A 22,912-nucleotide genomic window follows, 5' to 3' on the forward strand; every position below is an offset into this window, starting at 1 on the left:
TAAAGAAACATCTTAATTGAAGCAAAGGCAAAAAAAACTGGAATGAATTTTATGTGACTTCATATTAAAGCCAACAACAAGTGAAAATCCAAAAACAGCTCCAATCCTTTGTATTAATGATCTCCCCCCTCTCTCTCTCTCTGTGTGTGTGTGTGTGTGTGTGTGTGTGTGTGTGTGTGTGTGTGTGTGTCCTCACAGAAGGAAGGTCACAGCAGGCGCTTTTCTCAAACGCATTACCAATCAGTTTTTTACAAGAAGTGTAGCTCATACAATGGTATAAATGTATTCTTTGCGATACTTTATAAATATGAAACTAAAGATTTTGAGTTCGTGCACATTGTGAAGCAAGAATCTAAATATTTGTGTCACAATGATTTCTATAAAAGCGTGTTGTTTATGGGGATAATGCAACAAATCTTTTGTGCGTCCTATTAATGATCAATGATAATTGAAGAGGAACCCAGGCTCAGGACATTTTCATGACAAGTGACAGCGCAGACAACTACTAATGAGAGAACATGTTTTATCATCATAAACACGGTGATATGAAGCATCGTTAAAGTGTCACTTCAGTAATGTTGACTCATGTTTTTAATAGAGATGGCACGATACCACTTTTTTATGTCCGATACGATACCGATATCATAAATTTGGATATCTGCCGATACCGATATGAATCCGATATAGTCTTTTTTAATCAACAAAACTGTTTTTTTAAATATCTTGCTGCTAGTCTCAAGTTCATACTCAAGTTTAAAACAACAACTACACTAAAGCTATTCTGTTATACCTGTATGGAAAATTTTTTTTTCATAGTTCAGCAATACTGATCAATCTAATAAATTTAAACCTACACCATCCTCCCTATTCTGGTATTTTAAAGAGTACTTAGCGTAAATATTAAGCAACCCAACTAATAGGGTTCCAACTCCCAGCAACAAAAATAAATAAATAAAAAATAGGGAACCACCCCTCACGCTCCACCTCATGATGCTTAATCGATGTAATCAACCTTAATTTGATGCAGTGTGAAAAAAAATGCACAGAAATAAATTATTTTTCAAGAAATATTAAATAGATTCAACATCTTTCTTCAACAAAATTGCAGACTGCACAGATGGTACCTTCCCAAAGGAAAAAGTACTATAGCTTACTAGGGTATATATATTAGACTTAATAGTCACTATATACAGTAATTGACTTCTATTCATTTTACATCAAATTAAAACTTTGGGTGTCAGATAATTATTTATTAAAAGCTAGACATTTTAAATGAGAATAAGAAAGAAAAGTATGTCTTTGTGCCCCCTTTTCCCTGTTAATGCCCTATCGGCCCCCCTGGCTAAACTTTGCTAGATCCGCCCCTGCACAGTGACCAGCGTCAGCTACGTAGAAAAAGATCCTCGAGTAGAAAGTAATATTAAATAAATTCAAACAACAGCTTATCAAGCTTAAACGTGCTGCTGTTGTTCAGCCGCTGGGTTCCTCTTTCTGGTGCAAAGTGGGCCAAAAACAAACAAAAGAGACGGACTCGCAACAGAAAAGCCGATCAACTGATCATTAAGCAGTTTCATGATTGAAGTAGCAGCAAGAAGAGGCAGTCGCTTGTTAAGCTTAACGTAGGAATGCTTTACATTCAGAGATGGACTTACACACTTGCTTTACTTCTCTCGGGGATAACTTTGTCGGAGATGAAATGCCAGGTTGCTAGCGAAGCTCCACATGCTATCCAGACCACCAACAGGTCCTGCATGCCACAGCCACTCTATCACGTGATGCATACTGCTCCGACGTGCTAACGTTCTGAGGTGAGTTACGGCGTGTTGCAAGTTTTGCGAGGTGCTTTCGTGATATTTAATGGATCGGATTACATTTTTTATTTTTCTCCGATATCCGATCCAGTAATTTAGGTCAGTATCGGACCGATACCGATACGTAATATCGGATCGGTCCATCTCTAGTTTTTAATAATGACTTTAAAACACTAAACTCTAATTTCTGTGGTTTATTTTAAGTTTACAGAATATAACGTGGTAAGACGACGAGTTTTACTTCTCACTGTCCGTGTTATGTGTATCTATTTATCATGTATGCTACTTTGCTCTGTGGACTGTAAAATGTTTCATTGTGTTCATGAAATAAACCAGACTTTCACTGTCTGCATCTTTTACTGTTTTTCTGCTTTTGTTCACTCCAAGTTTGACAAAACCTACAGATATCCAGAGTTAACTCACTAACAATGTGGAGCAGTCACAGTGTATTTAGCTGCTTTTTCCCTGAACACAACCAACCAACGCCTGTAGTCCTCACTTGGTCATTTGAACGCTGAAGGAGATTTCTTCCATAGACACCTTATACTAGTGTTTCCTGCACTACTATGTTCTATATAAATCCAGATTCCTTTTATAGTTTGCAGTGAAATTTGTTAAACCATTGCTTAATGGGACAGAAGTACAATTCACTCTTTACTAACACATTTGTAGATAAGTTTATTGCTGAACAACACAGCTAGCAGTCTCACTGTCACGGCTGGCGGAGTGAGCCGTGTGGAGTGGAGGAAAAGGAGGACCCAAAATGCAGCAAACTGATGATACGAGTGAAGTTTATTTACATGGTGGCAGTGGCAAAAGCAGGCAATGAAGCATGAGTAATGACAAACCTAAACTGGGAGAAACTAAAGAGCAAACCTGAAGTCTACAAAACGGAGAGCGGAGCAGAGAGACGCAGACTAAGGAACAGGATACCAAGAAACACAGACGAGCCGACAACGAACACAGACCGACACCCACTATATACACACACACACACACACACACACGGTAATCGGGTAATCGCACACAGGAGGGAAGAACAGCTGATCTGAATACACATGATGACTGGAGGACACAAGCTGAACACAATGACAACAGACACAGACTTTCAGAACAAAACAGGAAATCTAGAACCCGAACCGGACACAAGGGGGGAAGACACAGAATAACTAGAACAGAGGGAAATAATCACAAAACACAAAACGCTGGGTCAACGACCCAGGACCATGACACTCACACACTCTTTAGGTTTTTCAAGTTATGTGTGTAAGGGTTTAGTCTATCAAACCTTACCCTTTTTTCCCCAGTATCACAACAGTATGACTCCCAAAGTACGGCTCAGTAAACAACCAATGATTCTAAAGCCAGAACAGAAAGATACAGTTGAAAGATGAATGATTGCGTTTTTATGATGTAAAACGACCCCCTCTTCTTCTTCTCTGTGTTGGTGTTGTTCGTGTGTGTGTGTGTGTGTGTGTGTGTGTGTGTGTGTGTGTGTGTGTGTGTGTGTGCCTTAGAAGTCAAATAATACATTAGCCATACTTAAAAAAAACATCTGAATTTCATTTAGAACTGAGATTCTAAGTTGTAAGCAGAAATCTTATGCACAGCCAGAAACATGTTTCCCCACTTTCACAATGCTGAGGTGTCAAATCCACAACCCCCAACAAATGGTTTGTTACACGCGGGTGTGAAGGGCAAGCTTTACTTACACAGCCTCACACACAGTTGATTTTTAAAGTTTTTGGGTACAGGGGTTTAGCCACAGATGCAACATCCACTTTTGATAAAGATCACTCCACCTGTTTATTTCTTAAGAAATTAAGCATCTTTATTAAGCTCTTATTTATAAATGTCTACACAATAATAGACACCATGTGCTCTGTGACATTATAGTCTTCTACTTCCATCGGTTTGCATTTTAAACTCCCAGCCTTTCAGTTTGTTATGAACGACTTATATTTCTAACATTTTGTGATATAAAAGTGAACCATGCGACTTTTTTTATTTTCTGTTTGATGGAATGACTTAAGACACGAGTTATTTAAACAATTCTAAATGACAGTGTGATGGCCATAGTACTTTATGTGGGCCAAAAGTGTTAAGGATAATGTTTATCAATGTAAAATTGCAAAGAACTTGTGGATAGAATATAACATTTTGTAAACGGTTACCTCAGAAGCTGTACTGGTAGATCTATGTATGTAAGGTAAAACTATCCACAGTACTACCACTTAAGTAACTAAACACATAAAGTCACCCTTACCAATAATCCGCTGCTCCTTGAAAAAGTAGCACAAACAGACAACAGACTGAGCAATGATAAGTAGAGCTACCCGAGGCCAATACTCAAGCAGAAGAAAATTAAAAGTTGTTGTTTTTGTGGCTCGAAAAATTAAAGAAAGTATGTTTAATAATTCAACAAGACCCGCACCTTCAACACATGTACATTCAAATTTTGGAACAGGCTCAACATTGCTGCTGTTCAATAGTTTTTATCTATTCGAAAAAGTCATTTTACGGCTTTAATGTTTCCAGCTGATAAGGAGAATGAGTGCATTTCAAATGAGCGTCCAAAGGCTTTAAACATCTGCTTTGTCTGTAACGACAGTATCAAACTACAGAGCATTGTTTTTACTAAAATTCAACATTTCCAGATGAAAATTTGGCTGCTTTTTGTTTTTTTCACTGTAACACCCACCTCAATGCCATTTTTAGGATATTCTTGGTGATCCCACCTTTTTCATATTCATGCTTTTGGCACTGAGGGTATCTGATACGCATGTTGTCACTGTGTTTTTGTACTACCAGCTGTGAGGGCTCTGCTTTTGCTTTGAGCAGTCTGTTTTTTGATCGGGGGCGATCGTGGCTCAAGAGTTGGGAGTTCGCCTTGTAATCGGAAGGTTGCCGGTTCGAGCCCCGGCTCAGACAGTCTCGGTCGTTGTGTCCTTGGGCAAGACACTTCACCCGTTACCTACTGGTGGTGGTCAGAGGGCCCGGTGGCGCCAGTGTCCGGCAGCCTCGCCTCTGTCAGTGCGCCCCAGGGTGGCTGTGGCTACAATGTAGCTTGCCATCACCAGTGTGTGAATGTGTGTGTGAATGGGTGGATGACTGGATATGTAAAGCGCTTTGGGGTCCTTAGGGACTAGAAAAGCGCTATATAAATACAGGCCATTTACCATTTTTATTTTGTCTCGTGACTGTGTGTTTGTTTGTTTTTCAAACGAGATCCTCGTCAGTTTGATTTTGTTACCACAAACTTTGTGTGAAGTTCACAACAGAGGTAAAGAGATTTAAACACCCCAGTTTAAGGAGGCAGGCAGGGGTTGGACCACCTGCACAGGACAGATGAAGCAGAGAGTGTCCGGGGAGATGTGCAACAGAAGCAGAGGGAACATTTTACTAGATGATAAATGGCAGATTTAGGTGATTAAGGATTTGTTGACAAGATTAAAAGACATGTCCGTCAGAGTTCAACAAGATTACAGTTTGATTAAATAAAAAGTTTTTAAACTACACAAGGGTCATTTTCTCCTCTGATAGTAAGCATATTAAACATGTCAAGAAAGAAAGAGTATAATGAAAAATAGTAAATGTGTGTCTAATTAAACTCTTCCTGTGAACCTTATATCATCCTTTAATATGTTTGGTGTTACGAACTTGAAGAAGCACAGAAAAGATCATCACACATTAATCTAATCAGTTTTCAGCCTTCATTCATATTGAAAAGTTGAAATCTTCCCTGCTAAACCCAAGTGCAGCGTTTAACACCGTTGGCCATAACATTTTATTACAGCTATTATTAAATGGAGAGTCCTCTTCACACACTGAGGTTAATTATGAAGCTCCACAGGCTTCTGTATTGTGCCCTCGTCCGCAGAACTTTCCTCCTCCTCCGCAGGGTGGCGCAGGGCCTCATTCCTTCAAACCTTTTTTTTTTTTTAGCTCAAAAACAGAGAGAAGTATGGCCTCTACAGCCCTGCGCCACCCTGCGGAGGAGGAGGAAAGTTCTGCGGACGAGGGCACAATCACAATATTACCTGACACGCCCGGTTACTATCGCCCCTTGGAAAAGCAGCAGCAAGCGGACGAGCTTGACGGTTGGGCATCTTCTTTGTTCATCGATACCGTGAAAACCGCGGTGTATCATCTTGTCAACCTAGTAATCAACAAGTACCTCACTGACAAATGCAACAGTTGTATGTCCGATCAACCCCGCCAGAAACAGCATGAGTGTGCGCGAGTGTTGGAGGATGACTTTTACGCTGAAAATTATTACAGCATCAGAAAAAGACTCCTCACCCCTCGTTTCATTCCATCCATTCAACGGCTGCTGATTGCTCGCCACATCAAAATGGACGACGTCAAAGTCTGCATGGTGGCAGAAACGCTCTTGCACGAACTGAAATCGGAAAGGAAAGTCTTTGACGCCATCACCGAGGCATACACCAAACTGGTAGGATTGGACATGGTGAAAATCAGACAGCTACGGTTGGTCGCAGAGTGTTACAAAGGTGGCTGCTAATTTTTTCTCTGAAAGACTGATTTTTTCATTCTTAGAACGTGTAACCAGCATTTTACCAAACAATGTATTCTACATTTAGTACATTAAAAAAAAAATGTACCTACGTAATCGGTGATGAATTGTGAAGTTACAATTCTTTTCTGAAAAAGCATTTTTATTTTATAAATAAATGTTGATGTTGTGCTATGGGATTGTATGTTTCAATTTTACTTATAATGTACCAAATCACTACAACAGGCGGCTCAAGACGATGCCATCCAGAGTAAGGATCTTGTTAGCCACAGTCTTTCTAAGATTTTTACACCCCGTTACAATAACCTCAGTTCTATCTGAACTTAGAAGCAGAAAATTAAAGCTCATTATAGGGAGTGCAGAATTATTAGGCAAGTTGTATTTTTGAGGAATAATTTTATTATTGAACAACAACCATGTTCTCAATGAACCCAAAAGACTCATTAATATCAAAGCTGAATGTTTTTGGAAGTAGTTTTTAGTTTGTTTTTACTTTTAGCTATTTTAGGGGGATATCTGTGTGTGCAGGTGACTATTACTGTGCATAATTATTAGGCAACTTAACAAAAAACAAATATATACCCATTTCAATTATTTATTTTTACCAGTGACACCAATATAACATCTCCACATTCACAAATATACATTTCTGACAGTCAAAAACAAAACAAAACAAAAAAAAAAAAAAAAAAAAAAAAATCGGCGACCAATATAGCCACCTTTCTTTGCAAGGACACTCAAAAGCCTGCCATCCATGGATTCTGTCAGTGTTTTGATCTTTTTACCATCAACATTGCGTGCAGCAGCAACCACAGCCTCCCAGACACTGTTCAGAGAGGTGTACTGTTTTCTCTCCTTGTAAATCTCACATTTGATGATGGACCACAGGTTCTCAATGGGGTTCAGATCAGGTGAACAAGGTGGCCATGTCATTAGTTTTTCTTCTTTTATACCCTTTCTTGCCAGCCACGCTGTGGAGTACTTGGACGCGTGTGATGGAGCATTGTCCTGCATGAAAATCATATTTTTCTCTTTAAGGATGCAGACTTCTTCCTGTACCACTGCTTGAAGAAGGTGTCTTCCAGAGACTGGCAGTAGGACTGGGAGTTGAGCTTGACTCCATCCTCAACCCGAAAAGGCCCCACAAGCTCATCTTTGATGATACCAGCCCAAACCAGTACTCCACCTCCACCTTGCTGGCGTCTGAGTCGGACTGGAGCTCTCTGCCCTTTACCAATCCAGCCACGGGCCCATCCATCTGGCCCATCACGGGCCCATCCATCTGGCCCATCAAGACTCACTCTCATTTCATCAGTCCATAAAACCTTAGAAAAATCAGTCTTGAGATATTTCTTGGCCCAGTCTTGACGTTTCAGCTTGTGTGTCTTGTTCAGTGGTGGTCGTCTTTCAGCCTTTCTTACCTTGGCCATGTCTCTGAGGATTGCACACCTTGTGCTTTTGGGCACTCCAGTGATGTTGCAGCTCTGAAATATGGCCAAGCTGGTGGCAAGTGGCATCTTGGCAGCTGCACGCTTGACTTTTCTCAGTTCATGGGCAGTTATTTTGCGCCTTGGTTTTTCCACACGCTTCTTGCGACCCTGTTGACTATTTTGAATGAAACGCTTGATTGTTTGATGATCACGCTTCAGAAGCTTTGCAATTTTGAGACTGCTGCATCCCTCTGCAAGATATCTCACTATTTTTGACTTTTCTGAGCCTGTCAAGTCCTTCTTTTGACCCATTTTGCCAAAGGAAAGGACGTTGCCTAATAATTATGCACACCTGATATAGGGTGTTGATGTCATTAGACCACACCCCTTCTCATTACAGAGATGCACATCACCTAATATGCTTAATTGGTAGTAGGCTTTCGAGCCTATACAGGTTGGAGTAAGACAACATGCATGAAGAGAATGATGTGGACAAAATACTCATTTGCCTAATAATTCTGCACTCCCTGTAGATCAGTCAGGTCCTCCAGCTCTCGTTTATTGACCGTCCCTAGAACCAGAACTAAACATGGAGAAGCAGCTTTTAGTTTCTATGCTCCCCACATCTGGAACTATGGGCAGAAATCTGTGCCATCAGAAACTGAATTTGAATAAGTTAAATTTGAATTGCTCAGATTGAATCTGAATTGTAACTTGAATAAATGCTTTTGAAAACTGAATTTGAATTAGTCTAATTTGAAATTGAATTTATGGTTTGAAAATGATCATCACTAAATTGAAATTGCATTTTATATTTTGAAAATGAATTCATTTGCTTTGAAACTGCATTTTATCCTTTAAAAATTCAGCTCTCGAATAATTTCAGTTTCACTTCTCACCATTCAGTTTCAGTTCTACAATTCAATTTCAGTTCCAAAATTCAGTTTTTTGGAACTTACATCCGGTTCCGGTTCAAGCGCAGATTAATAGAACTACGTTTTACTAGCGGACCAAAAGTGTTACTGACGGGAATCTACAGCGTCTTGAGCTGAATTAAGACTTCAGAAGTCATTCGTCATGTCGAATGACCAGCGGATAAACTCTCAGGTTGGTAATAAATGTATTACATGTATAAGAACAAGCGTCATGTTAACAAATGATAGCCGTAAGGTAACTTTTATGCTTATTGTAGCTGTTAGCTAAAAACGCTAATTTAGCGTAGTTTGCCCTGAATTCAGCTTTGACAAACAAATATGATCGACTGTTTCTAGTAGAATTCCAGAGTTGTCATCTTGGACCCTCTCAGAGCACCCCCTCTGTATGCTTGCAGAGACCCCTGCAGTAGGGAAACATGCAAAACAGTGCCCAAACTTTTGTATTTTAGCTTTATTTATGTCTTACACAGCATCCCAACTCTTTAGCTAACTTAATAACTTTAGCTAAAGTGAATAGTTAGTCTAATTCATTAGTGCAGCATTACTGGATCACCTCTGTTTGAAGTGATATAATGTGATATACAACTATCACTGAAACAGCAAACTTTGTAAATAAGCAAACAACACTTCTCATTCTTTAAACGTTTGGCCACAGCTGTAGATTACACTATCAGTGCTTGTTCACTCTTGACAAGAATTACATTTCAAAATTTACTTTGTGCATTTACAGGTAAACAATATCTAATATTGAAAAGGGTGAAGAGCCTGAGGCCGGTGACAGTCCAGTTCTACTCTAAGTACATCCTTACAGTGGCTCACAGGACAAGGCCACATTCCTGTCCTGCCAGAAGAGAAGAGAAACTTCAGTCTTCATGCAGTTCAACCACACCTGTCATATTCCATACGGCAGGGGTCTCAAACTCCAGTCCTCAAGGGCCAGTGTCATGCAACTTTTCCATGCCCTCGAGGACTGGAGTTTGAGACCCCTGCCGTATGGTGTTCATGCTGTTTTCTACCACACAGTTACAGCATGTCTGACTGCCTGTTCAGCATATGCAAAAATATATGAGTTTAAGCATGTGATGACTAAGGCCTTCCATTATGGTGTTTGTCATCACATGTCACAGACATCTGGATGATCATTTGGAATAAACAAAATACTAAAAACTTGTTACTTCATCTTTTATCATTATTATTATTATTATTATTATTATACATTGTTAGGCATTAGGTTTATTTGTAGTAGTTCTTTCCAAAGTCTTTCCCTCTTCTATGTTACTGTGGCAGCTTGTCAGCATCTATTTGGGGTTGGGAGTGGAACAGAAAGTAAGGAAATCCAAAGTGCCATTAAAACCAGGAGAGGTTCTTATATTTCAGAAGAAGGGATTAATTCAAAAGAAATGACCTCAATGCCATATTTTATTTAGGAACCCTAGAGAGCACTTTGCAAAATAACACATTCTTATAATTTCACCCTCAGATGAGCCAAGCTACGACTGTCAGGGAAGGTGATGTAGGTACAGAGCATATGAGAGTGGTTAAGTTTGTCTCTTGTCTCGATGAAGGCACAAGAGGGATCAATGGCAAGGCGTAGAGATTCAGTATCTTCAGTCTTCAGTGGACACTCCATTTCTGGCACAAAACACCTGTAAAAGATGGTCGATTTAGGAGGTGACCCGACAACTTCAGCCTGTCAAACATAGTAATGGAGCAGTATTCAAAGGAGCTTGCAAAGAAAAGCGTCTGGACTTCTTTAAGTGGAGTAGTATGTTTAAAAAAAAAAAAAATCTAATTAAGCATGCACTCAGTACCCCAGGAATTATTATGGTAGTTAAACACAGTGATAGTTGTATATCACATTATATCACTTCAAACAGAGGTGACCCAGTAATGCTGCACTAATGAATTAGACTAACTATTCACTTTAGCTAAAGTTATTAAGTTAGCCAAAGAGTTGGGATGCTGTGTAAGACATAAATAAAGCTAAAATACAAAAGTTTGGGCACTGTTTTGCATGTTTCCCTACTGTAGGGGTCTCTGCAAGCATAGATGCTCTGAGAGGGTCCAAGATGACAACTCTGGAATTCTACTAGAAACAGTCGATCATATTTGTTTGTCAAAGCTGAATTCAGGGCAAACTACGCTAAATTAGCGTTTTTAGCTAACAGCTACAATAAGCATAACAGTTACCTTACGGCTATCATTTGTTAACATGACGCTTGTTCTTATGCATGTAATACATTTAATACCAACCTGAGAGTTTATCCGCTGGTCATTCGACATGACGAATGACTTCTGAAGTCTTAATTCAGCTCAAGATGCTGTAGATTCCCGTCAGTAACACTTTTGGTCCGCTAGTAAAACGTAGTTCTATTAATCTGCGCTTGAACCGGAACCGGATGTAAGTTCCAAAAAACTGAATTTTGGAACTGAAATTGAATTGTAGAACTGAAACTGAATGGTGAGAAGTGAAACTGAAATTATTCGAGAGCTGAATTTTTAAAGGATAAAATGCAGTTTCAAAGCAAATGAATTCATTTTCAAAATATAAAATGCAATTTCAATTTAGTGATGATCATTTTCAAACCATAAATTCAATTTCAAATTAGACTAATTCAAATTCAGTTTTCAAAAGCATTTATTCAAGTTACAATTCAGATTCAATCTGAGCATTTCAAATTCAAATTTAACTTATTCAAATTCAGTTTCTGATGGCACAGATTTCTGCCCATATGGAACACATTATCGGGAGAATGCAAAGCTGCAGAGACACTGAACTCTTTTAAGTCTAAAATTAAAACTCACTTATTTAGACTTGCTTATGAGTAACTGATCCTATTATGGCTCTCTACTTGTTTGTTTTAATTTTTTCATATAAATTCTTGTTTTGATTATTGTTTTATTGTAAATGCTTTTTTGTAAATGTTTTCTTGTATTTTACTTTTATAGTGTTTTATGTTTTATTTTTTGTGTTTTATTTTAATCATGTAAAGCACCTTGAATTGCCTTGTGCTGAAAGTGTGCTATACAAATAAAATTGCCTTGCCTAGGGTGAATCATCTAGGGCAGCGGTCCCCAACCTTTTTTGTGCCACGGACCGGTTTATGCCCGACAATATTTTCATGGACCGGCCTTTAAGGTGTCGCGGATAAATACAACAAAATAAAACTAGTACCGGTACCGAAAAAAAGAAAATTTATTCATAACACACGTGAAAAGACCAAGGAAAACCAAGTAAACGATAAAAATGATAACAAAATAACGCTGAAAACCGATAAAAACCCTGAAAACTATACATTTCACACCTGAGCCTCAACTCTCGCGGCCCGGTACCAAACGACTCACGGACCGGTACCGGTCCGAGGCCCGGGGGTTGGGGACCGCTGATCTAGGGTGTGGGGGAGACTACCCTCTTTATGACCAAGGATGTTCCTTCTGCTTTTATGTTATAGGACCCTTTGATCAACAACACACACACACACACACATTATTACTTAAATACAGAAGTTCACACATATACATACAATGCCTTGTCTGGGCATGGCTTTGTTCTGACGTGTTTTGTGTGAACTGTGTCTCAATAAAAAGGGCAGCAAGGGAGATCGTCATCGAGCTCATTTTCGTGGTGGACACTGCTACACTAGCAGGGCTAGGGGCCAGGACTCTACTCTTCTGGTTTTTGGGGGATGTTGCTAACTCCAGGTCAGATAACAGGCAACCCACGCGCAGTAGATGTGCACGGTGTGAGGACTCGCAGCAAGCTATCAAATATGGCGCATTTCTCGGCTTTTAACAAAATGCTATACGTCGCCAGGTGTTTCATTAGATTCGAGGAGTTACCTCCTTTGCACAGTATCGCCTTAAAGCACTTGTTGCAGGCTGCTGAGTTTGCATCTTTTGCTGTGAAGTACAGCCAGACTTTGAACGCTTCGCTTTGGGCAATTTTAATCTGTAGCTCTGCTCTAAAAGAACGTACATACCTGGGCCCGCCTACTACGCTCGCAAAGGTAAAATGATTGGCTGGAATCCAAAGTGTATGACATCTCAGGGGGAAAAAAAGCACCGAAATAAAGCACCGAAATGTGCGCTGCTTTTTGGTCTGGTTACTATTGTTTATGTCAGAACTGGTGCCATAATGGCACCGGATACCGGTACCCATCCCTATGCGTAACACGTAATGACACAGTCGAACAATAAACACATACTGCCCATACATCAAATATACCAGGGGCAATTATGAATACACCACAGTTGTAGGGTTGAAATTGTTCTAACTGGTATATTATGAAGTGCTACATGATCACTAGCAACACAGCTATATTAGCATAACATTCAGTGGCTTGCAAAAGTATTCGGCCCCCTTGAGTCACAGATTCTCGATTGGATTTAGATCTGGACTTTGACTGGGCCATTCTAACACATGGATATGTTTTGTTTTAAACCATTCCATTGTTGCCCTGGCTTTATGTTTAGGGTCGTTGTCCTGCCGGAAAGTGAACCTCCGCCCCAGTCTCAAGTCTTTTGCAGACTCCAAGAGGTTTTCTTTCAAGACTGCCCTGTATTTGGCTCCATCCATCTTCCCATCAACTCTGACCAGCTTCCCTGTCCCTGCTGAAGAGAAGCCCCCCCAGAGCATGATGCTGCCACCACCATATTTGAAAGTGGGGATGGTGTGTTCAGAGTAGAGATGGCACGATACCACTTTTTTATGTCCGATACCGATACCGATATCATAAATTTGGATATCTGCCGATACCGATATGAATCCGATATAGTGTTTTTTAATCAACAAAACTGTTTTTTTAAATATCTTGCTGCATTTTGCAAGTCTGCAAGTTCATACTCAAGTTTAAAACAACAACTACACTAAAGCTATTCTGTTATACCTGTATACAAAAAAAATATTTCATAGTTCAGCAATACTGATCAATCTAATAAACTTAAACCTACACCATCCTCCCTATTCTGGTATTTTAAAGAGTACTTAGCGTAAATATTAAGCAACCTAACTAATAGGGTTCCAACTCCCAGCAACAACAAAAAAAAAAAAAAAAAAAAAAAAAAAAAATAGGGAACCACCCCTCACGCGCCACCTCATGATGCTTAATCGACGTAATCAACCTTAATTTGATGCAGTGTGAAAAAAAATGCACAGAAATCAATTATTTTTCAAGAAATATTAAATAGATTCAACATCTTTCTTCAACAAAATTGCAGACTGCACAGATGGTACCTTCCCAAAGGAAAAAGTACTATAGCTTACTAGGGTATATATATTAGACTTAATAGTCACTATATACAGTAATTGACTTCTATTCATTTTACATCAAATTAAAACTTTGTGTGTCAGATAATTATTTATTAAAAGCTAGACATTTTAAATGAGAATAAGAAAGAAAAGTATGTCTTTGTGCCCCCTTTTCCCAGTTAATGCCCTATCGGCCCCCCTGGCTAAACTTTGCTAGATCCGCCCCTGCACAGTTACCAGCGTCAGCTACGTAGAAAAAGATCCTGGTGTAGAAAGTAATATTAAATAAATTCTAACAACAGCTTATCAAGCTTAAACGTGCTGCTGTTGTTCAGCCGCTGGTTTCCTCTTTCTGGTGCAAAGTGGGCCAAAAACAAAGACGGACTCACGACAGAAAAGCCGATCAGCTGATCATTTAAGCAGTTTCACGATTGAAGTAGCAGCCGGAGAGCGAGAGGCAGTCGCTCGTTAAGCTTAACGCATTCACAAACATTCAGAGATGGACTTACACACTTGCTTTACTTCTCTCGGGGATAACTTTGTCGGAGATGAAATGCCAGGTTGCTAGCGAAGCTCCAAATGCTATCCAGACCACAGGTCCCGCATGCCACAGCCGCTCTATCACGTGATGCATACTGCTCCGACATGCTAACGTTCTGAGGTGAGTTACGGCGTGTTGCAAGTTTTGTGAGGTGCTTTCGTGATATTTAATGGATCGGATTACATTTTTTATTTTTCTCCAATATCCGATCCAGTCATTTAGGTCAGTATCGGACCGATACCGATACGTAATATTGGATCGGTCCATCTCTAGTTCAGAGTGATTTGCAGTGTTAGTTTTCTGCCACACATAGCGTTTTGCATTTTGGTCTCATCTGACCAGAGCACCTTCTTCCACATGTTTGCTGTGTTCCCCACATGGCTTGTGGCAAACTGCAAACGGGACTTCTTATGGTTTTCTGTTAACAATGGCTTTCTTCTTGCCACTCTTCCATAAAGGCCAACTTTGTGCAGTGCACAACTAATAGTTGTCCTATGGACAGATTCCCCCACCTGAACTGTAGATCTCTGCAGCTCGTCCAGAGTCACCATGGGCCTCTTGGCTGCATTTCTGATCAGCACTCTTCTTGTTCGGCCTGTGAGTTTAGGTGGACGGCCTTGTCTTGGTAGGTTTACAGTTGTGCCATACTCCTTCCATTTCTGAATGATCGCTTAAACAGTGCTCGGTGGGATGTTCAAGGCTTGGGAAATCTTTTTGTAGCCTGCTTTAGATTTCTCAATAACTTTATCCCTGACCTGTCTGGTGTGTTCTTTGGACTTCATGGTGTTGTTGCTCCCAACATTCTCTTAGACAACCTCTGAGGCCGTCACAGAGCAGCTGTATTTGTACTGACATTAGATTACACACAGGTGCACTCTATTTAGTCATTAGCACTCATCAAGCAATGTCTATGGGCAACTGACTGCACTCAGATTAAAGGGGGCTGAATACTTTTCAGTTATTTTTTTGTAAAAAATGTTTGGAATCATGTATGATTTTCGTTCCACTTCTCAAGTGTTCACCACTTTGTATTGGTCTTTCACACGGAATTCCAATAAAATTGATTCATGTTTGTGGCTGTAATGTGACAAAATGTAGAAAAGTTCAAGGGGCTGAATACTTTTGCAAGCCACTGTATACTGCAACAACATGGGATTAGAGCAGCTGTGAGAGAATTCAACATTACTAAATCAATGCACCTTCTGTACCGGAAGTGGAGCAGGCAAGAAGAATGAGTTGAGTAAAGTTTGACTTATCTGACTGTTTTCTTTTGCTTAATGCGCCTCATAATCCAATGCGCATTATGTATGAAAACAGACCCGCTCATCGACAGTGTGTCTTATAATCCAGTGCACTTTATAGTCCGAAAAATATGGTAATCAAGAGTAAAGAGGATTCATGAGTCAACAAAGCTCTGAGCTGATCTGGCATCACTGGAGTAAGAGGGCAGGGAACCTACATCTAACAGACAGCAGATAGGTCAAGATGGCTCTGGATTAGGAAGGCAAGTTGTGCCCTGATTGGTCACCTGGGAAAGAGTGTCTGATGTTGCAAGCACAATCTGATGACTAGGAGTTTTTCTGGTGACTAAATTATTAGTTATTAAACCATGTAACTGTTAAATTTTTCAGATTTTGCCCAAAGGATTTGTTCCCTTTCAGTCAAAAGGCTATGAGTTCACAATACAAAATCTGAGTAAAACCAGGCTCATGCTCAGTGCTCCAATTCAGCCTAAAGGCAGTTGATGAAATGTCAGTTAAAATTAATTTGCAGGCCCATGTTTGTTGGACACAGATTTGTTAATAATACATTGAATGGTTGGTGTAATTAACTGTTACTCTTGAGCTGAATCCAGATTTGAATTTGAATCCAAGAACTGCTTTAAGCATTCTTTACCAATGGTATCGGGTTAATTTAGCCTTGTCAGAGGTATGGAGTCCCTGATTGTTATCTTACCCCTAATATCTTGTCACTGGAAATAATATTCTGATTATTACTTAGTGATGAAAGACAAATTTAGAATTAGATGGTGCATTTATTTATTTTTATTTTTTTACAAGAACAAGGCTCTGAGTGTTTAGTGCTGACCTTGGTGAGCATGGTAAAGAACACTAATTTGATACACATCACTGGGAGTTTAGAAGAGAAGGATGAAGGAAAAGGAAGAGAAAAGTAAATGGTGATGAAGGATCCGGCATGTTCTCTATGTGTCCCCATTTGACTACAGCAGGAGCTGTACAGGCTGTTCACTGAGGCTGGACACATGTGCTGTTTACTGAGATTCATCTTATTTCATGAATACCAACGAGAGATGAGAAAGAAACCCACAAGGTGACATAAAAGTTGCTCCCTATAGAATCAGTTCATAAAAATTTAATTGGACAGGCAGTTTTCAGTTCTTTCCAGCTGCTATGCGGTACTGAGCATAAAAAATTGTTAGCAATTTGTGGTCAGGTACTACTTATGAGCTGTAGTCATCAACCCTTGCTTTGAATGTGGATAACTACTGTATAGGAAATTCTTTTACTTATGTATTAATAATATTATTTTATTGTATAATGCCTTGGTGCCACTGGATTTTAACATGTCTGACACCCATACAGTAAGACAAATGGTGGGGGTGTAGTAAGGAAGTGAGAAGGGTCTGGCTGCAGCCACTGTGGAGCTCCACAATAACTGGATACACGTGACCTCCACAGTAACCGGATACACGTGACCTCCACAGTAGCCATGTTGCCACTTTTTTTGCATTACAACAACATTCCTTCTTATTTAATTTTTTTTTTCATTGTGCTCCATGGCAGAGAAACGCATAGATATGCTTTTTCCTGGGCCTGGTTTAAGTAAGAGAGCTGGATTAACGGCTTCTGTGGGCGAGAAGAAGAAAAAAAAAACATATTTTGCATTAGAATATGATTTATTGTTGGCGTCAGAGATGCAAAATAACGAATACTTCAATACTGTACATAAGTAGAATTTTCTGGTATCTTTACTTTATTGCTGTACTTTTTTGTGCCTACTGTATACTTCTTTATACTTCTACTTCTCACATTTTAGCACGCGTATCTGTACTTTGTAATCCGTACATTTGTAAATCAGCCCCCGCACGCGTGCTTTGGACGCAAGATTACTTCAAAATTTTGTACATAAATTATTACTTATGTACAAAATGTATTATTTTAGACCCTGTACTTCTTACTTCCACTTGACTAAAAAGTCGAGTCAATGCTTCTACTTTTATTTGATTATTTTTAAACAGAGGTACCTAAACTGTAGTAAGGAACGTGTGTACTTGTGACACCTTAGGTTAGCGTCAACACTGTAAATTTCGTCACAAACAGATTTATATATTTATCAATACTTCTATTCGTTATTCTATTCTGTACAGCTTTTTTATTGCCCAGATTTTAGTTAGCCCCTGTTCAATTGACTTTTACATGTCAATAGAAACATATCTCACAAATTAAAGTGTCTTGTAAAATATTTGGGGGGTTTTTTCAAGAATTTTCTTCCCAAATCTATTACATGCCAACTGTAAATTGTTATTTCTGCTAAAACCTTAACTTAAATGTGTATATGGTGTTTATCTGTTTTTCTCTCTATTTTAGATGCACATATCAATGTGGAATTCGGGCTTAAAGCCAGAATTGCAGGAATGCAACACGTGTTGCAGAGGACTCTTTCACTGCCCTCTGTGCCCCACTTTCAGCCCTACTGTCAGGACAAAGATTGAGGAGCATCTAAGTGTGCATATAAAAAATGCTTTGCATTTCAACGGTATGTTTGTATTAAATATACTTTCTAGTTATAAATATGCACTTTTTTAAGCACTTCTGCAGTATCTTTGTTGACTTAAAAGTTGCTGTTGATATTGTACAGTTCAGTGCATTCATCTGCAACAAAAATAGTGTTTTTATAAAATATATTTTTATTTACTTTTCACCACTTTTCTTGACATAACTTTTGTGATCCATACCATTTTGCTTTCATTATTGAGGTTGGCTTGGATGTTTTTGTTAACATGTACAATCTGATTATTAGATAAATTGATTGCATTCTATACAACTACATTTAAATTACATCTGTTTGTTTGTTTTCTTCTCTTACAGATAAAATGATATGCCAGTGCAGGCTGCCTTGTAGGACAACAGGACACTTTCACTGCCCTGTCTGTAAGATTACAATCATACGACGTGGGGATATGGCAAGGCATTTATTGTCTTGTCAGCATTCTTCAATGCCAAGTCAGCCATCATTATCAGGACTGCTCCCCGCTGAACTCTCCGAGGAGACCCGTATTCCTCCGGCAGTACGCTTCGAGGAGCCCCGTCTCCCCCCCAAGGTTTTGTCTTCGGTATCTGAACCATTTTCTGAATCTTTGTTAGAACATTCATATGCTCTACCCTCTGTGCTCAATAAAATTGCAGCTGATGGAAAGTCCATGAAAATGACATGCCCTCACTGTGGCCTTATTCTTCGTACCAAAAACTACAAGGCTCACATGATGAGGAAGCACTCCAACCAATCAATAGATGTTTGCCTGGCCAGTCATCTGCAGTGTTTGTGTAGATGAAACTACAGGGTTATTTGCTGTGCAGAGAACTGGCCATGGGTTTTCTGTGCCAGTTCACGTTCAGAGGAAAACATGGGGGATGTCTCACAATATCAGATGTAAGCTGGAGGAATGTCAGCAATACCAGTTGCTAGCCCAGCGGAGCGGACTAGGCTTCAGTTTATGTGAGCACCTTCACTCACTAGATTACTGCCGAGAAACTGTAAAGGAGGTTTTTCTTCAAGAGCACATCATGATGGAAATGGTGGACCTTCAATTTTTTGGAGAGGCCAAAGCTGCTACATGCATAAAGAGACAGAAAGCTGCCCAGATGGCACATGCTCCACTTTGTGTGAGGGTGGATTTTGGTGGATCCTCAACAAAGATCTGTTTGTCTGTAATTGAGCCGGAAATACACAGTTTCTGCCGTCTTGGCAGAATATTTGTGACTTACAATGCTCTGAAGAACACCTGGCATTGTGTTTGTACAAAGCCAAGAATATCATGTCCTCATAAAAACATAGCTAAATGGCATCTCTTCCAGATACAGAGAGACATCTTCAAATCAACTGTACCACTATCATCAAGCACCCCATCACAGACGACTCAGGAGAGTTCTTCCTTTGAGGACAATGCTGCCGTCGAAAGGAGTATACGCTATATTTTTAAAGAGAAAAAAATTCCTGGATCTCTTCCAGAAAATGTCATCTCACAGAAAATGGATCATCAGAAACAGCTCTTTCCATGTGAAACGTTGTGCCAGGTGTGCCCAGAGCACCCAAAACTTGATGAGGCTGTTCTAGTTACCAATAAAGCGAGGATTGTCAGCATGATGGGAGTGATTGAGAGTAAGTTTTAATGAATAAGATTAAACATCAGTGTGAAATAATTAGTTATAATTGTTCCTATACTAATGTTTTGACATGTAAGGAAGAGGACTCCCTTACTGCATTTATTTATATTGTATTGTCTGTATAGCACTTTAGAGCACACCTTTCACTTTATTAAAAGCACCTTATCAAGCACTTTATGAGCATTGCACTTTAAGCATGGATTTGCACACAAGAAGTTTAAATATTTATTGACTATTTATTGGGAATTTTAAAATCAGTTGGTAGCCTTGTTTCAGATCCTGCACAGCTGCTCCTCATCAAGGAATGTGGTGGTTGTCTGTCAGGAGAGAAGAATGGTGATTGAGATTGTGATTAAGGTTTACCAATAAGGAAAACTAATGCAAATGTGTGTGTGAAATCTAGGGATAAAAGTGGTGCAAATAAGTGTTTGTAAGTTAATGATTACTCACCTTTCTTGCCTGTGTCCTCTTCAAGGTGTTTGGGCAAATGTTTGGCCTTTTGTTGTGGGCAGTCTGAGGTACACCTGTGCACTACTCATGATGTCAGATCAGCATCCTGATGTGGCACACCTGTGAGGTGGGATGGATTATCTCAATATAGCAGATGTGCCCACTACCACACATTTGGACTGATTTGTGACCACTGTTTGGGAGGGATGGTTATATTGTGTATCTGGAATGAATTTTAGGTCTCTACGTCCATCCCATGGGGAATGGGAGCAAAAACAAAAGTGTTGCGTTTATATTTTTGTTCAGTGTATTTAAGGCTGCCAGTTGTCATTAGAGGATGGATTTTTGTGCTGTGAAGAAGCTCGACAAGTTAATTGTTTTAAGGAGAGCCATATAGCAAATAAATACTTTGTTCCACTACACTTTCCTTGGTCTGTCTCACTGTGTTTCCAGCCGCTAAGGGCTGCCCTGTTACAAGTGGTGTCAGGAGTGTGTCACTCATGCCACAGTGAGAAGATGATGACAAGAGGTGGAAGAAAGCCAGGCCAAGAGGAGCAGCCTGATGAAGGAGTTGGAGCTTCATCTGAGCTAGAGGCCATGGCAGCAACAAGCCCTGAGAACAAATTGGAGGAGTTGACAGGGTTGGTGAAATCTCTTATGCGGTCTCAAGCAGCCAGAGACCAAAAGTGGGAGAAGGATTTGTCACGTCAGGAGCAAAGGTGGAAAGGCATGCAGCATCAATTTCAGCAAATCCAGCTACAAGTTAACGCTGTAACTGATAAGCCTGACCCACCAGAGGCGCCAGCGCCCCCTACAACATCTGAAGAACAAGAACTTGGATTCAATGGTGAAGACATTCCAGTGGCCAGTGGGTCCAGGTCTTTAATTGAACCAAAACTTTTTCCTCTGTCACCAGAAGATGACATTGAACATTTTCTGACTACGTTTGAAAGAATGGCAAACGTGTGTCGATGGCCCAGAGATGAGTGGGCTATTCGTCTGGTTCCCCTGTTGACAGGTAGAGCCCGCACAGCCTACATTCCTATGGATTTAACAGACTCGGAGAATTATGATAAGGTGAAAGAGGCAATTCTGGTAAAATATGAGATCACTGCTGACACCTACAGATGCCGCTTCAGATCTTCGAAAGTTGAACCAGGTGAGACACCACGTGAACTTTATGTAAGATTGAAAGACCTGTTTTCAAGATGGATTAAACCTGAAAAATCAACTGTAGAAGAAATATCTGAGCAGATAATTCTGGAGCAGTTTTTGAGAATGGTTAATCCAGAGCTGGAGATTTGGATACGTGAGCATGACCCGAAGACTGCAAAGGAAGCAGCTAGCCTCGCAGAGGTTTTCACTTCAGCCAGAAAAGGAAGCAAGAGCACCTACTTCAGCCGGGAGACCCACTACGCCCAACCAAGTAAGTCCATTGGGGGTGAACAGGGTTCTGGTCAAGTTCAGGCTAGAAATCTTTCTAGTTCTAGGCAGCTCCCTTCCCATAGACCTCACAATGTGAAGAAATCCTTTAAGTCTTCAGTTCAGGATATTAAATGTTATCACTGTCATAACTTTGGCCATACACAACAATTTTGCCCTGCACTTAAGTCAAAACCATCTCTTTTATGTGCAGTTCCAAGACCAGCCACAGAGCCAGTAGGAAAGAAAGCTTGTACTGTCCCTGTTTTAATTAATGGGCGTAAAGAGGAAGCTTTGCTTGACTCTGGGTGCTTCCAAACTCTTGTACACTCTAGCATAATTTCAGGAGAAAAGCTAAGTGGGGTTGGGGCTACAATAAGTTGTGTGCATGGAGACGAACACAGGTACCCCACTGCTGAGGTTTACCTGACAGTAGGAGGTCAAACCTACTTGTTAGTGGTAGCTGTTGTTCCCAGTTTGCCATATTCAGTGATACTTGGTAATGACATCCCCACTCTTTTTGATCTAATACATCAGTCGGATTATGACCCTCAAGTGAGTGCTGAGAAAGACATTCAAGGCTTAGGTGATGAATCTGGAAGCTCACTTCCTCTAGATATGACAGTTGAGCCATTTAAATCCTGTCATGTAGTCACAAGAGCACAAAGTGCAAAGGAAATGATGCAAGAACTACCCTTTTTTGAGGAGTCTCTCGAAACGGAGCCAGGGAAGATTAGGAAGTCTAGGGCTCAGAAAAGACAAGAAAAGTCCAAAGGCTCAGGGGGAAAAGGTACAGCATTGTTCCCTAAGCCAAATAACCAACTTGAGTTTGATGTTCCCTCAGATTTAGGTGCACTCCAAAGAAGCGACCCTACTCTAAAACCCTGGTTTGAGAAGGTAACCGAGGTAGAGGGGGCTAGTCAAGGTCAGGTAAGCTGTCTTGCAGACACTGTTTACTTGATTAAAGGAGGCATCTTGTACCAGAGAAAGGGGAAGTGCGAAGCTGTGGCACTCCCACAACAGTTCAGAGACAAAGTTATGGATTTGGGTCATTCAATTCCATGGGCAGGTCATATGGCTTTTCACAAAACACTGAATAGGATCAGCAGCCGTTTTGTTTGGCCAGGGATGTA

At 40.1% G+C, this 22,912-nt stretch overlaps 1 protein-coding gene and 1 long non-coding RNA gene across 4 annotated transcripts in view; one reads left to right on the plus strand and one right to left on the minus strand.

Moving 5' to 3' along the window:
• Nucleotides 1–22,912, minus strand: part of tnfrsf21 (tumor necrosis factor receptor superfamily, member 21) — a 176,222-nt gene that overhangs the window by 38,136 nt on the left and 115,174 nt on the right. The gene's annotated exons all lie outside the window — the stretch shown is intronic.
• LOC146558595 (uncharacterized) lies at nucleotides 8,564–9,880 on the plus strand. The gene is made up of 2 exons (XR_014888770.1): nucleotides 8,564–8,885; nucleotides 9,469–9,880. It is a non-coding gene; the product is annotated as an uncharacterized LOC146558595 (long non-coding RNA).

This window comes from Mchenga conophoros, linkage group LG15 (genome assembly GCF_057382185.1).
Source record: "Mchenga conophoros isolate Kocher_MC1m ecotype Shallow Benthic linkage group LG15, M_conophoros_male_GT1.1, whole genome shotgun sequence".
NCBI classification, from domain to species: domain Eukaryota; kingdom Metazoa; phylum Chordata; class Actinopteri; order Cichliformes; family Cichlidae; genus Mchenga; species Mchenga conophoros.